We start from the raw sequence: 14,505 nt of genomic DNA, 5'->3' as shown, positions 1-14,505 counted from the left end.
ATACCCCATATTTTAGCATACTCTGTATATAAATGCTTAGGAAGAAATCTGGAAGCTATCAGCCAAACTCTTAATTGTGATTTTGTATAGGAGGACAGAGAGGCCACAGGAGATCAATTTCCTATTATATCCTCTATAGTATTTAAATACTTTATTCACGTATGCTTGCTGAAAAATAAAGTCTTTTTTGTTCTGTTTTAGAGATCAATTCATGTAGCCTGGGTAATCCTGACCTTACTATATAGTCAAGGCTAACCCTGAACTCCTGATCTTCCTGCTTCTGAATCCTCCAAAGTTCTGGAATTACAGGGAGAACCATCACACTGGTCCTGCAAAATAAGAGTTTACTTTCTTTCTTTCTTTCTTCCCTCCTTCCTTTTTCTTTTCTGCTTTTTTTTTTTTTTTTTTTTTGAGAGAGTTTTTCCATGCAGCCCCAGCTGTATAGACTAGACTGGCTTCAAGTTCCAAAGCTCCTCCTGCCTTTTTCACCTGTGTGCTGGGAAATAAAAGATTTGAAAGATTTTTTAAAAAATGTTATGTGCGTGAATTCTTTGTGTGTATGTTATGTGCGTGAATTCTTTGTGTGTGTGTATATCTGCACACTAGAGAGTGAGATCCCATGGGACCACAGTTATAGAAGGTTGTGAGCCACCATGTGGGTGCTGGGACTTGAACCCATGACCTCTGTAAAGGCAGCCAGTGCTCTTAGGCACTGAGGCATCTCTCCAGTCCCAATAAAGATTTAAACATTTTTACACATTTATTTATTTGGAACTGTGTGCACCTTGAACGGAGGTCAGAGACCACTTGCAGGAGTTAGTTCTTTCCTTCCACCACGTGGGTCCCAGAGAACCAGCTCTGTCATCAGGTTGGTGACAAGCACCAGTGTCTGTTAAGCCATCCAACTGGCCCAAAATCAAGTCTTTTTATGTTTTTAAGTGTTTGCCTATACGTCTGTATAAGTTCCTGTGTGTGTCTGGTGCTTGTGGAGACCAGAATGAAGCACGAGATGCCCTGAAACTTGGGAGTTACAAACAGTTCAGCAAGAGCTCTTAATTATTAAGCCATCTCTTCAACCCTTCTTCACACCAAAATAAAGTCTTTTTTTTTTTTTTTTTTTTTTTTTTGAGACAGGGTTTCTCTGTGTAGCCCTGGCTGTCCTGAAACTCACTCTGTAGACCGGGCTGGCCTCAAACTCAGAAATCTGCCTGACTCTGCCTCCCGAGTGCTGGGATTAAAGGCGTGCCATTACGCCCAGCTCCAATGCCCCTTTCTTTCTTTTTTTTCTTTTTTTTTAAGATTTATTTATTAGTTGTCTTCAGACAGACCAGAAGAGGGCGTCAGATCTCATTATGGATGGTTGTGAGCCACCATGTGGTTGCTGGGATTTGAACCCGGGACTTTTGGAAGAACAGTCAGTGCTCTTAACCGCTGAGCCATCTCACCAGCCCCAAAATAAAGTCTTAAAGGAAGAAAATACTGGAAGATTTTTATGAACTAAATGGAAGAAAAACAAAAGAAAAAAACAACAAAAAAAAGAAAACTAGGCTTGCTATTCAGTAAAGTAATGAAACCCATCCCATCTCTTACACATCAGCCAAAGACAGCTACAGAGAACAAGATAACTCATGAGTAAGAAGAGCAAGACTGTGAAGTGATCTGTGATCAAAGCTAAGTTCCATTATCTCACCATTTGAATGTTTCAAACAACTGAGGCTTTACATTTTCCTATCAAGCTGGAACCACTGTGACACTGCCACACCTGGATTGGAAGTGCTGACTCTTTGGTACTGAAACAAACCAGCTTTGATGACAGGCCCAGCAGAGTATCTTGAGGAGAGCAGCAACACTACAATTGCGAAATGGTTTGACAAATGGAAACAGAGGATAAGATTCTCAAAGGATGTCCTGCTGGTTCAGGAAGAGGAAACTGAATGTACAAGATGAATCAGAAAGTGAACAGGAATTATGGGAATTAAAGTTCACCTAGCCAGGAGAGGCAAAGCAACCAAGTTAAACAATCGAAATATATTTGTATGTCAGTCACACATAAGATCTTTAAAAGCTTGGAATGGTTTGTATGCTATAAAGTAAGCCTTTTGTAGCTGTGTGCCTCAGTGTTTCCCTTTTTCTTTTGGACTTTTTGGGGGAGGGGCAGGATCTCACAACTATGAAAAGCAATGAAAGCGGAGGAAAGTTCACAGCACTAAGGGCCCTGGTAAAGAAACTGGGAGAGCTTACACTAGCGATTTAACAGCACACCTGAGAGCTCTAGAACAAAAAGAAGCAAACATACCTAAGAGGAGTAGAAGGCAGGAAATCGTCAAACTCTGGGCTGAGATCAGCCAAATTCAAAGAGAACAATACAAAGAATCAACAAAACCAAAAGGCGGTTCTTTGAGAGAATCAACAAGATAGATAAACCCCTAGCCAAACTAACTAAAGGGCACATAGACAGTATCCAAATTAACAAAATCAGAAATGAAAGGAGAGACATGACAACAGAAACTGAGGAAATTGAAAAAAATCATCAGATCCTACTACAAAAGCCTATTCTCAACAAAGCTGGAAAAGCTAGATGAAACGGATGGTTTTCTAGACAGATGCCACATACCAAAGTTAAATCAAGAGCAGGTAAACTATCTAAACAGACTCATATCCCATAAGGGAACAGAAGAAGTCATTAAAAATCTCCCAACCGAGCCGGGCGTGGTGGCGCATGCCTTTAATCCCAGCACTCGAAAGGCAGAGGCAGGCGGATTTCTGAGTTCAAGGCCAGCCTGGTCTACGAAGTGAGTGCCAGGACAGCCAGGGCTACACAGAGAAACCCTGTCTCGAAAAACCAAAAAAAAAAAAAAAAAAAAGAAGAAAAAAATCTCCCAACCAAAAAAAGCCCTGGGCCAGATGGATTTAGTTCAAAATTCTACCAGACCTTTAAAGAAGACCTGATAACAATACTCCTCAAACTATTCCATAAAATAGAAACAGAAGGAAAACTACCTAATTCATTCCATGAAGCCACAATTACTCTGATACCTAAACCACACAAGGACCCAATCAAAAAGAACTTCAGACCAATTTCCCTTATGAATATCAATGCAAACATACTCAATAAAATTCTTGCAAACCAAATCCAAGACCACATCAAAACCATCACTCACCACGATCAAGCAGGCTTCATCTCAGGGATGCAAGGTTGGTTCAATTTCGAAAATCTATTAATCCGCTATATAAACAAAGTCAAAGAAAAATAATCATATGATCATCTCCTTAGATGCGGAAAAAGCATTTGACAAAATACAACAGCCCTTCATGTTAAAAGTATTGGAGAGATCAGGAATTCAAGACCCATACCTAAACATAATAAAAGCAATATACAGCAAAACAACAGCCAATATCAAATTAAATGGAGAGATATCTGAAGCAATCCCAGGAATATCGGGGACAAGACAAGGCTGCCCACTCTCCCCATATCTCTTCAATATAGTACTTGAAGTGTTAGCTAGAGCAGTAAGACAACAAAAAGAGATCAAGTGGTGTCTCAGTCAGGGTTTTTATTCCTGCACAATCATCATGACCAAGAAGCAAGTTGGGAAGGAAAGGGTTTATTCAGCTTACATTTCCACATTGCTGTTCATCACCAAAGGAAGTCAGGATTGGAACTCAAGAAGGTCAGGAAGCAGGGCTAATGCAGAGGCCATGGGGGGTGGGGGTGTTACTTACTGGCTTGCTTTCCCTGGCTTGCTCAGGCTGCTCTCTTATAGAATCCAAAACTACCAGCCCAGAGATGGTCCCACCCACAAGGGGCCTTGATCACTAATTGAGAAATGCCTTACAGCTGGATCTCGTGGAGGCATTTCCCCAACTGAAGCTCCTTTCTCTGTGATCACTCCAGCTGTGTCAAGTTGACACAAAAGCAGCCAGCACAGCAACGGAAGCATCATGGCTACTGGAGGCAAGTGCTCTGGCTCTGAGGCCCATTACATACCTGTCTTATCATTACCCCTGGGGAGGCTGGGGAAGCTCAGGTGTAGAGTACCTAACTTCCATGGAGTCCCTAGGCTGCGCTCCCAGCACTGCACAGAATGAGGATGGTTGCACACGCCTGTCATCTCAGAACTCAAGCTGGAGACAGAAGCACCAGAAGTTCAAGATCATCCTGGGCTACAAATCAAGCTTGTGGGAAGCCAGGCTGGGCTACAGGAGAGCTTGTCTGAGAGTAAAGAAAACCTGCTAGTACAAGGGGATTAAAATAGGCAAAGGAGAAATAAAGGCATCACTATCTGCAGGTGATATGATAGTATATATAAGCGACCCCAAAAACTCCACCAGATAACTTCTCTAGCTGATAAACAACTTCAGCAAAGTGCCCGGATACAAAATTAACTCAAATAAATCAGTAGCCTTTCTTTATACAAATGATAAGCAGGCTGAGAAAGAAATTAGGGAAACAACTTCCTGGACAATAGCCACAAATATATCTTGGGGTAATTCTAACCAAACAAGTGAAAGATCTGTAACTACAACAACTTCAAGTCTCTCAAGAAAGAAATCAAAGATCTCAGAAAATGGAGACATCTCCCATGCTCATGGGTTGGCAGAATTAACATAGTAAAAATGGCCATCCTACCAAAGGCAATCTATAGATTCAATGCCATCCCCATCAAAATCCCAACACAATTCTTCAAAGACGTGGACAGAGAAATTGTCAAATTCATCTGGAAAGGCAAAAAAACCCAGAATAACAAAAACAATTCTTAACAATAAAAGAATGGCTGGGGTAATCACCATCCCTGACCTCAAGCTTTACTACAGAGCAATAGTGATAAAAACAGCATTGTAGTGGTACAGAGACAGACACATTGATCAATGGAATAGAACTGAAGACCCAGAAATAAAACCCACACTTACAAGCACTTGATCTTTGACAAAGAAGTCAAACATACACAATAGAAAAAAGAAAGCATCTTCAACAAATGGTGCTGGTCTAACTGGTTGTCGATATGTAGAAAAATGAAAATAGATCCATATTTGTCATCTTGCACAAAGCTCAAGTCCAAGTGGATCAAGGACCTCAACATAAAACCAAATACACTGAATCTAATAGAAGAGAAAAGTGGGAAAGAGCCTTGAACTCATTGGCACAGGGGGAAATTTCCTAAACAGAATTCCAATGCCTCATGGCTCTAAGATCAAGAATTGATAAATGGGACTTCATGAAACTGGAAAGCTTCTGTGAGGCAAAAGACATAGTCAATAAGACAAATCGGCAACCTACAGATTGGGGAAAAAAATCTTCACTAACCCCACATCCAACAGAGGGCTAATATCCAAAATATAAGAACTCAAGAAGCTAACCACCAAAAAACCAAACAACCCAGTCAAAAAATGGGGTATAGAAGATCAAGCTAGTTTCAAATTCAGAGACATTGCTTCTGCCTCTTGAGTGTTGGGATTAACGGTATGTGTCACCACACCTGTGCCACAGGTTTTGATGAATATATACATGATGAATATGAATATATATAATGCTAAGCAATAGCCAGCATTTCCAAGATAAAGAGATTCCTGGGGCCTTAAGTTTCCTTGTGTTCACCCTTGTAATTTCTCTCTCATTGCAGGCTACAGTTGAATACATTTCTGCAAGTGAAACTGTGAGGCTTTAGGACTAACTGATGAATATTTTGAGAAACTGCCAAGCTACTTCCCAAAGCTGCTACACCATTTAATGTTCTCTTGCTCTTACTAGCTATATCATGACAGACATGATTCCCATGAGTCTTGAGTGGTGTCTTGTTGTTCATTTGTTTTGCTTTTTAAATACAGGGTCTCACTACGTATCAGTAGCTGGCTTTGAACTCCATACTTTGCTGTGCTTATTTCTTTTTTTGTTTGTTTTTTTTGCTTTTTTGTTTTTTGTTTTGCGAGACAGGGTTTCTCTGTGTAGCCCTGGCTGTCCTGGAACTCACTTTGTAGACCAGGCTGGCCTCGAACTCAGAAATCCACCTGCCTCTGCCTCCCGAGTGCTGGGATTAAAGGCGTGCACCACCACGCCTGGCCTTATTTCATTTTTTAGAAAATGTGTTTTTAGATCTGTCAGTCAGAAAAACATAGAAAAATAGGAGCTTGCTGATTACTTCATCAGACCATTACTTGGTACTACGAGGTCACACCATTATCTCTGTTTTATAGATGAGGCCACAAGAGATGTTAAATACCTTAATGAAAAAAAAATCACAGCTGGAGAGTTGCAGAGGAGCTGGAATATGCCTGGCCTCGGCATCTATCTTTAAAGCCCATCCTTCAAAACCAAAAAAAAAAAAAAAAACCAAAAAAACAAAAACAAAAAACTGCGGGGCGTGGTGGCGCACGCCTGTAATCCCAGCACTTGGGAGGCAGAGGCAGGCGGATTTCTGAGTTAGAGGCCAGCCTGGTCTACAAAGTGAGTTCCAGGACAGCAAGGGCTATACAGGGAAACCCTAGTCTCGAAAAACCAACCAACCAACCAACCAAACAAACAAACAAAAAACAAATAAGCCCATCCTTCTCCAACAGAGTCCTGTTGAGCTACACAGCAGCTGAGACTAGTATGCCTGAAGCTCTATATAGAGCAATATACTGCTGAAGGCAGGACAGACAGCTGAATCCTGAAGCTGGACGTCACGGTTCTTGTGGTTCATTTTAATCAACATGTACTTGTGGGTTCTGCTGTTGTTACAGGATCTCATGTAGCCCAGGGTGGCTCTGAACTAATCATGTAGCAGAGAATGATCTTGAACTCCAGATCCTCTGCCATTATCTTCTAAATGTGGGGATTTCAGCAGACTATGATATCTAGCTAGTTGTATTAGTAAAAAGTCTAGATAAACAATTTCTCACTAAAATTAACGAGAATTATTTTGATATAGTATAGCAAGACAGGATGTCAAATACCCTAAATATATTCAGCATTTAGTTTCGATAGAGCAGTAATCACATCCATTGTTCACAAAAAGGCTCATCCTTGCCAGTTAAGTCAGTAGGGACCAGTGAAAGCTCTGACAGAGGAAAACTGGGCCAGAGCTATTAGCCTCAGAATGAAATCAGACTCCATCTTCCTTAGATGAGGATCTTAATGTTCCAGATACCCCTGAACACTCTCAGAATCTCTGCCTGCTACTTCCTCTCACATTTTTAATGGGTTAAACAGAGTCAGGACATAGCATTATTAAATGGTCATAAAATTTACATTTTCAGCCAGGCGTGGTGGCGCACGCCTTTAATCCCAGCACTTGGGAGGCAGAGGCAGGCGGATTTCTGAGTTTGAGGCCAGCCTGGTCTACAAGGTGAGATCCAGGACAGCAGGACAGCCAGGGCTATACAGTGAAACCCTGTCTCAAAAAACAAAAAAACAAAAAAACAAAACAAAAAAAAAAAAATTTACATTTTCAAAAGTATCACCATTGCCTAAAGCAGAATTATCTTGGAACAGGTTTCTTTTGTTTGTTATTGTTTTTGTTGTTGTTTCATTTTGAGATAGGATTCCTCTATGTTATCTTCCTCTATGTAGTCCTGGTTGTCCTGGATCTAATTATATAGAACAGGCTTGCCTCCAATTCACAGAAGTCCTCCTGCTCTACTGGGGTCAAAAGTGTGCCACATCTGGCCTTACAACAGATTCCTGATCTAAAACACCAAAAGCACAGCCACTGCTATGTGTGGCTACCAAACAATAAAAATGTAGGTTGTACAACTGAATAACAGCATCTTAATATAAGAGAGAATTATTGGATTCACTAGAACTGGAATTAAGGACACCATGTGGGTGCCCTGAGTCAAATCCAGTTCCTCTGGAAGAAGCAGCAAGTATTCTTAACTGCTGAGCCATCTTTCCAGCCCAACATTTTATTACTTTACTTAATTTTAATGAATGTAAATTTAAAAACAAACTGGGTGGTATACATTTCTGTAATTCTAGCACCTGAGAGGCTAAGGCAGGAAGAAAGTGAATGTGAAGCCAGCCTGGGATAAACAGTGATTGCCTATTTGAAAAACAAAACAAACTAAAAACAGAAGCAGTAGAAAATTCTTTCATATTAATTACATTTTGAAATAATAGTTTAGATATATCAAACTCTTATTTCTTTTTGATAACTATTAGAAAATTTTAAAGTACACATCTCCATAAACATTAAAAATCAAGGAGCTGCCTACTTTTAATGGGTGAAGTGAATGGTATATGTATCTCATCATAAAGCTATTTTTAAAAAAGTAACTGTAGCCCACACTATATTTACACTTTGTTATAACACTGATTCCCCATTTCTGCAGGTGATTCAGTAACAGAAATAATGAAAAAGAAGGGAGAAGAAATGAGAAATCACATTTATTTCCTACTCTTATTTACAAAACAAAGCAGGTAAAATTCTAATTAAAAAAAAAAAATCTCCTGGAAGCCAGGCCTGGTGGCCTACACCTGTCATCCCTGAAATAGGAGTGTGAGATTGAGGCTAGCCTGGGCTACCTATTCAGGCTGTGTTTCAAAAACAAACAACCAACTCCAAAAACCAAACCCAAAAAACCGAGAAAAGTATGCAACTATAACTCTATGAAAATTATCTACATATTCAAATGAATGGATGACTAGATGGAACAGAAAGTTAAGGTAACAGGAAAGGAAAAAAGAAAATTTTGTTTGTTATTTTAGTTTTTGAGACAGAGTCACACTAGGAAGCCCAGGCTAGCTTCAATTTTGTAGCAATTCTCCTGCTCTGCTTCCTGAGTGCTAAGATTACAGGGCTGAGTCATAACATCCAGATACTTGAGAGGCAGAAGCAGATGGCGGTCCATGAGTTCCAGGCCAGCCTTATCTACACAGTGAGTTCTGGAGTATCCAGAACTACAATGAGACCCTGACTCAAGGAAAATAAAAAGGGAAAGAACTAAAATAAATAAATAAAGCCTCTATTGCTGTGATGAAACACCATGACCAGAAGCAACCTGAGGAGCAGGGTTTGTTTAGTCCATGGATAAAAGCCAAGGCAGGAGCTCAAACCAGGTGGGAACCTGGAGGCAGAGCTGACACAGAGGCCATGGAGGATGCCGCTTACTGGCTTGGTCCTCATGCTTTCTTATAGAACTAGACTAGAGGTGGCCAACCCACAATGGGCTGTCACTAATTAGGAAAATGCCCTATGCTGGGTGGCATGTTAATCCTAGCACTCAGGAGGCAGAGGCAGACAGATACCCGAGTTCAAGGCCAGTCTCATCTCTATATTCCAGGACAGTCAGTACTATATAGAGAAACTCTATTTTGAAAAACAAACAAGGCCTGACACTATTTCTGAGGCTATTGAGCACTCACAAAAAAGGGACCTAGCATGACTGTCCTCTGGAAACCATAACAAGCAGCTGCAAGAGTCAGAGGCAGAGAGTTGCTCCCAACCAATGGACAGAAGCAGCTGACCCTGCTGTTGAATTAGGGAAGGCTGAAAGAAGCTGAGGAGGAGGACCAGCAGTCTCAATTAATCTGGACCCCCAAGATCTCTCAAACACTGGACCACCAAACAGGCAGCATACACCAGCTGATAGGAGGCCACCAATACACACATACAGTAGAGGACTGCTGGGTCTGTGTTCATTCAGAGATGATGCGCCTAACCCTCAAGAGACTGGAGGCCCCAGGGAGTTTAGAGGTCAGGTGGCATGGGGGGAGGGAAACATCCACATGGAGACAGGGGGTGGGGAGGAGGTATGGGATGCAGTAGGAGGGTGGAGGGGGGGGGCTGAGGGGAGTGGGGAATAAAATATGGAGTGTAAAATAAATTAATTGATTAATAAAAAGAAAAACAAACACTCTACAAACAAAAACAAAGAAAGAAGAAAATGCCCTACAAGCCTGCCTACAGCCCAATCCTTTTTTTTTTTTTTTTTTTTTTTTTGATTTTTCGAGACAGGGTTTCTCTGTATAGCTCTGGCTGTCCTGGAACTCACTCTGTAGACCAGGCTGGCCTCAAACTCAGAAATCTGCCTGCCTCTGCCTCCCAAGTGCTGGGATTAAAGGCGTGCACCACCACTGCTCGGCCTTCAGCCCAATCTTATGGGCACATATTCTCAACTGAGGCTCTCTCCTCTCCTTTGATCCCAGCTTGTGTCAAGTTGACATGAAATTAGCCAGTACTACAGTAGAAGTCTATAACTCTGTAAGTAGGTAGTAGGCAGAGATAGTAGAACCCCAAATCTGAGGTCAGCCTAGGCCACACAGTAAGATCCTGTCCTCTGCCCCAAAGTCTCTATTTATTTTAAATTCTATGTGTATTTTGACTGCACGTGTACCACGTGTGTATCTGTGGAGGTCAGAAGAGGGTCCTGGATCCACTAGAAATGGAACACAAATGGCTGAAGGTCATTCTTGTGGGTACTGGGAAAAGAACCCAGCTACTCTGCAAGGGCAACAAATTCTCTTAACCACTGAGTCATCTCTTTAGACCCAAATAGATGGATTTACATTGCAGCTTCTGCTTCTGTGGTCAGAGAGCATCTCTGCAGACTGTCAGAAAGAATGCAAGGGCCTGACTGCCAGGAAATCTGCTGTCAAAAAGCCTCACACAGAAATGGCTGCATAAACAAGACTGGAACACTGGCAATGTCAATAATCATGCTAATATGGAAGGGGCAAGATTTCACGGGTCTCACACCTAGAAAAAAACAAAACAAAAACTAGAGGCAGTGAATGACTGCTGGGAGAAGCATAATTAATCCCTTCCAGGGATAAGGCCTCTTATTGGTTGTCTAATGAGAATGAATGGTCAGTCTTGAAACCATATACATATAAACAACAAAAATGGGCTCAACAGGTTATGTTTACATATTTGTGCATCATATACATATACATACATACACACAAACACAGACACACAAACACACACAAACACATACATACACACATACATACACACACATAACGAAAGTAAAGAAAAAGAGACTATCAACTTGAGAGTTTAGGGGACATGGGGATGGTTTGAGGGGAGGGTACCTGGGAGGGGATGAAGGGAGGCAAGAGAGTAGAAAATGATAAATTCTGTTTCAATTAGATATATATGCATTATTGGGCTAGGCATGGTGGTACATGCCTTTCATCCCAGCACTAGAAGTCAGAGGCAGGGAGATCTCTGTGAATTCAAGGCAATCATGGTTACACAGTTTGTTCCAGGACAGCCAGAGCTAAGCAGAGAACACCCCTCCCCATCCCCAACACACACACACACACAAAATTCAAAACATTCAACTTACATAGCAGGTCACCTAAAAAAATGGAAGTTAATAACCCAAAGACAAGAAATATAATAAACAAATGCTTGGTGAAATAAGGACTGTAGCGGATGCTGTCAGGTAAAGGCATGCTGCCAGGCATGTAGGCACATGCCTATAACCTCGTTTGGGAGGCTGAGCCAGGAGGTACAGTTATACTATCTTGACTTCCCCCTCCCAAAAGAAAAACCAAGCCCCTAGGCTCTTGGAAAGTTAAAGGGGTCAAGAAACAAGAAGACAGGCTGGAGAGATGGCTCAGAGGTTAAGAGCACTGACTTCTCTTCCAAAGGTCCTGAGTTCAATTCCCAGCAACCACATGGTGGCTCACAACCATCCGTAATGAGATCTGACACCCTCTTCTGGAATGTCTGACAGCTACAGTGTACTTACATATAATAAATAAATAAATAAATAAATAAATAAATAAATAAGGAAAGGAAGGAAGGAAGGAAGGAAGGAAGGAAGGAAGGAAGGAAGAAAGAAAGAAAGAAAGAAAGAAAGAAAGAAAGAAAGAAAGAAAGAAAGAAAGAAAGGAAGGAAGGAAGGAAGAAAGAAACAAGAAGACATGTAAAGGCACTTTTCATTAGTTCACAACCACATAGTATCCATGAGTTAAAGGTAGAAAAAGTCTAATTCCTCCATCTCCACGATGTCAGAGAAACCCATTTCCTTCTCATAAATACATCTGGGAATAGGCAGAGAGAAAAAGAGTTGATTTCAAGTAAGTGGCAACCAAGACAGACTTAATTTAATGTTATTTGTATCTCCCCTGAGAAGGAACAAGAAATGCTGGCTTACTATGCAAGCAATTCTCTGGAGCCATAACTTATCAAATCACTTGTGCCATTTATGTAGTAAGAACTTTCCCAAATGCTACATCAGTAATTGGAATTTCATAAACAGAGTATCAGTGCTGGCTGACAACCTCACTTATCATTTATTAATGGAAAACAGGAGGCTCTGGCAAAAACAGCGTTCACTTAACACCAGGAATTGCCTTTGCAGAAAGCTGGGAGATGAGAAGGAGGACTCCAGTACAAGAGCTCTCTTGAGGTGAGATGGAAGGTGGAAGGAAATGGGCTGATTCTCAGCAGTTCTCAAAGCAGCTGTCTTGGCATACCCTGTCTCAGAATGGAAAGCAAAGACCTGCACCCAGGATATTCCTCTGACCTCCATGGACATCTATCTGCACACATGGACAGCCGCAGCACAACTAAGCTTGTACTCATGCAGACACATACATATTTCATGCACACACATGCACATATGAAGATTAAGAAAGAAAACGATGCTAGAGAGACGGCTCAGCAGTTAAGAGCACTTGTTGCTCTTGCAGAGGAATCAAGTGTAATTCCTAGACCCACACGGTGATTCACACCAACCTTAACTCCAATTGCAAGTAACTGAGTATCTCCTTGAACACTAGGTATGTACATGGTGACATACACAGACACAGGTAAAACATTCACACACACAAGATAAATCTAAAAAATTCTTCAAAACCAACGGAAGATAGGTAATAAGTTACTGGTAGGTAAGACTGGAAATAACGTTGGGAGGCAGATACTGAAGAGAGGAACTGAGGAACAACAGCTGAAGACCTAGACACATGAAGACCAGGAAAAAGGTTCGGGAACCACCTTGTCATTCCTGGATAAAGACCACAATGATGAGGGTGAAGACATGACTCATCCACTACTGGGCTGGTTATGTTTATTCAGAGACCTTCGAGAACATATGGGGACCTATCAAAGAAACCTTCCCTGGCACAAATAGGCACCTGCATCACGCTCATCTCTGTCCCCATCACTGTCTCCTCACCTCTTCTGCCCGTGAATGGTGTGCCACTTTTCAATAAGTGCTGTGAAAGAGTGAATGAAGGCAATCCAAATGCGAGAGCCAACAAAGTAGTACATGTGAGGGGCTGAATTTTATCACCCCAGTGTGACTAAGGATATAAGACCTTGGGGAGGCAATTACAGTTAAATGAGGTTGGAAGATACAGCCCTGATTTGACACAATTTGTGTCTTAATAACAGATAACCAAGTATGTTCTTCTCTTGCTTTTCTCTTCTTTCTCTCCCTTTCTTTTCCTCCTCTTCCCTTCTATTTCCTCTCTGTAGCCTCCCCCAGCCTTGAGTAGGCTGGCTTTGACCTTGCTGCCACTGAGAATGAGACCACCTGGGGTGGTACCTTCCAAGACTTAGATGGCTCTATTGTTCTGTCACTTGCCTCTGCAAGCTGCACTTCTCCTAGACACTGCTAACCTGCTGAGAGGTCCTTGAGATATTCTGGCAGATCACCTACAGGCTGGAGACAGGCACCAAGAATAGATTGGCGGGGGATGGACCTCCCCCATTTATAAGCACAGACTCTTAGTAGACTTTGAAGCCTTGAACAGAAACATGTCTTGGCCTCCATTATTTCTCTCGCTGTTTCCTTCCATACAGCTCAGGCCTCCCACCCAGTTAGTGTGGCCGCAGACTAAGGTTACGCCTCTCCTCTTTCTCTTCTCCACTCCACTCCTCACTTCTCTCCCTGAGTCCTTGAATGTTTATAGAAGAAAAGCCAAGGATGAATCAAGAAAGGCCCCATAAAAACCAATCCCACTGACACCTTGATTTGAGTTTTCCAGTCTCCATAACTGCTCTGTAGTTTGCATAACATGCTCTGTAGTCATCTGTTATGGCATCCTGAACAGACTAACATAACATTCAAACTAGTAGATGGATGCTCTCATGGTTCCGATAAGAGCTGTCAAGATATTGTAAGAATGAACTCATCAGTAGCAGATGCTAGGATTCACAAAGTAAGGTCAGCAGATACTAGAAATAGATTTCTCATAAGGGGATAGGTTAAATTATCGCCTGCAAAATACAGGAGTACAAGAATGGTTTAACAGTCATACAGTGTAAGTGAAGCTGTCTTTAATAAATGCACTAACTGTGCAAACTGCTCTACTGATCTTAGTACCTTGAACTGCAGTCATTCTCAATTAATCCAAAGGCCCAAAAGATGCTTTGTTCTTTTTCAGAAAGGGACTAGAACATTCTTGAGATAATGTGACAGACAGTAACAAACACGTAAATAAACAGATTCCAGATGGGAGGTGGAACCCAGCTTCCCAGATATTTCATTCATTCAGGAAATACTTACCAAGAAAATTCTGTGTTTGGCTGCACACAATCTAACTACTGGAGATGCAACAGTGACAAA

General features: G+C 41.5%; 1 protein-coding gene across 1 annotated transcript in view; it reads right to left on the bottom strand.

Moving 5' to 3' along the window:
* Positions 1-14,505, bottom strand: part of Pacs1 (phosphofurin acidic cluster sorting protein 1) — a 130,063-nt gene that overhangs the window by 71,386 nt on the left and 44,172 nt on the right. The gene's annotated exons all lie outside the window — the stretch shown is intronic.

Source organism: Mus caroli, unplaced genomic scaffold, assembly GCF_978045245.1.
Source record: "Mus caroli unplaced genomic scaffold, Mus_caroli_1 scaffold_20, whole genome shotgun sequence".
Taxonomy (NCBI): domain Eukaryota; kingdom Metazoa; phylum Chordata; class Mammalia; order Rodentia; family Muridae; genus Mus; species Mus caroli.
This window is presented reverse-complemented; position numbering and strand designations above follow the sequence as displayed.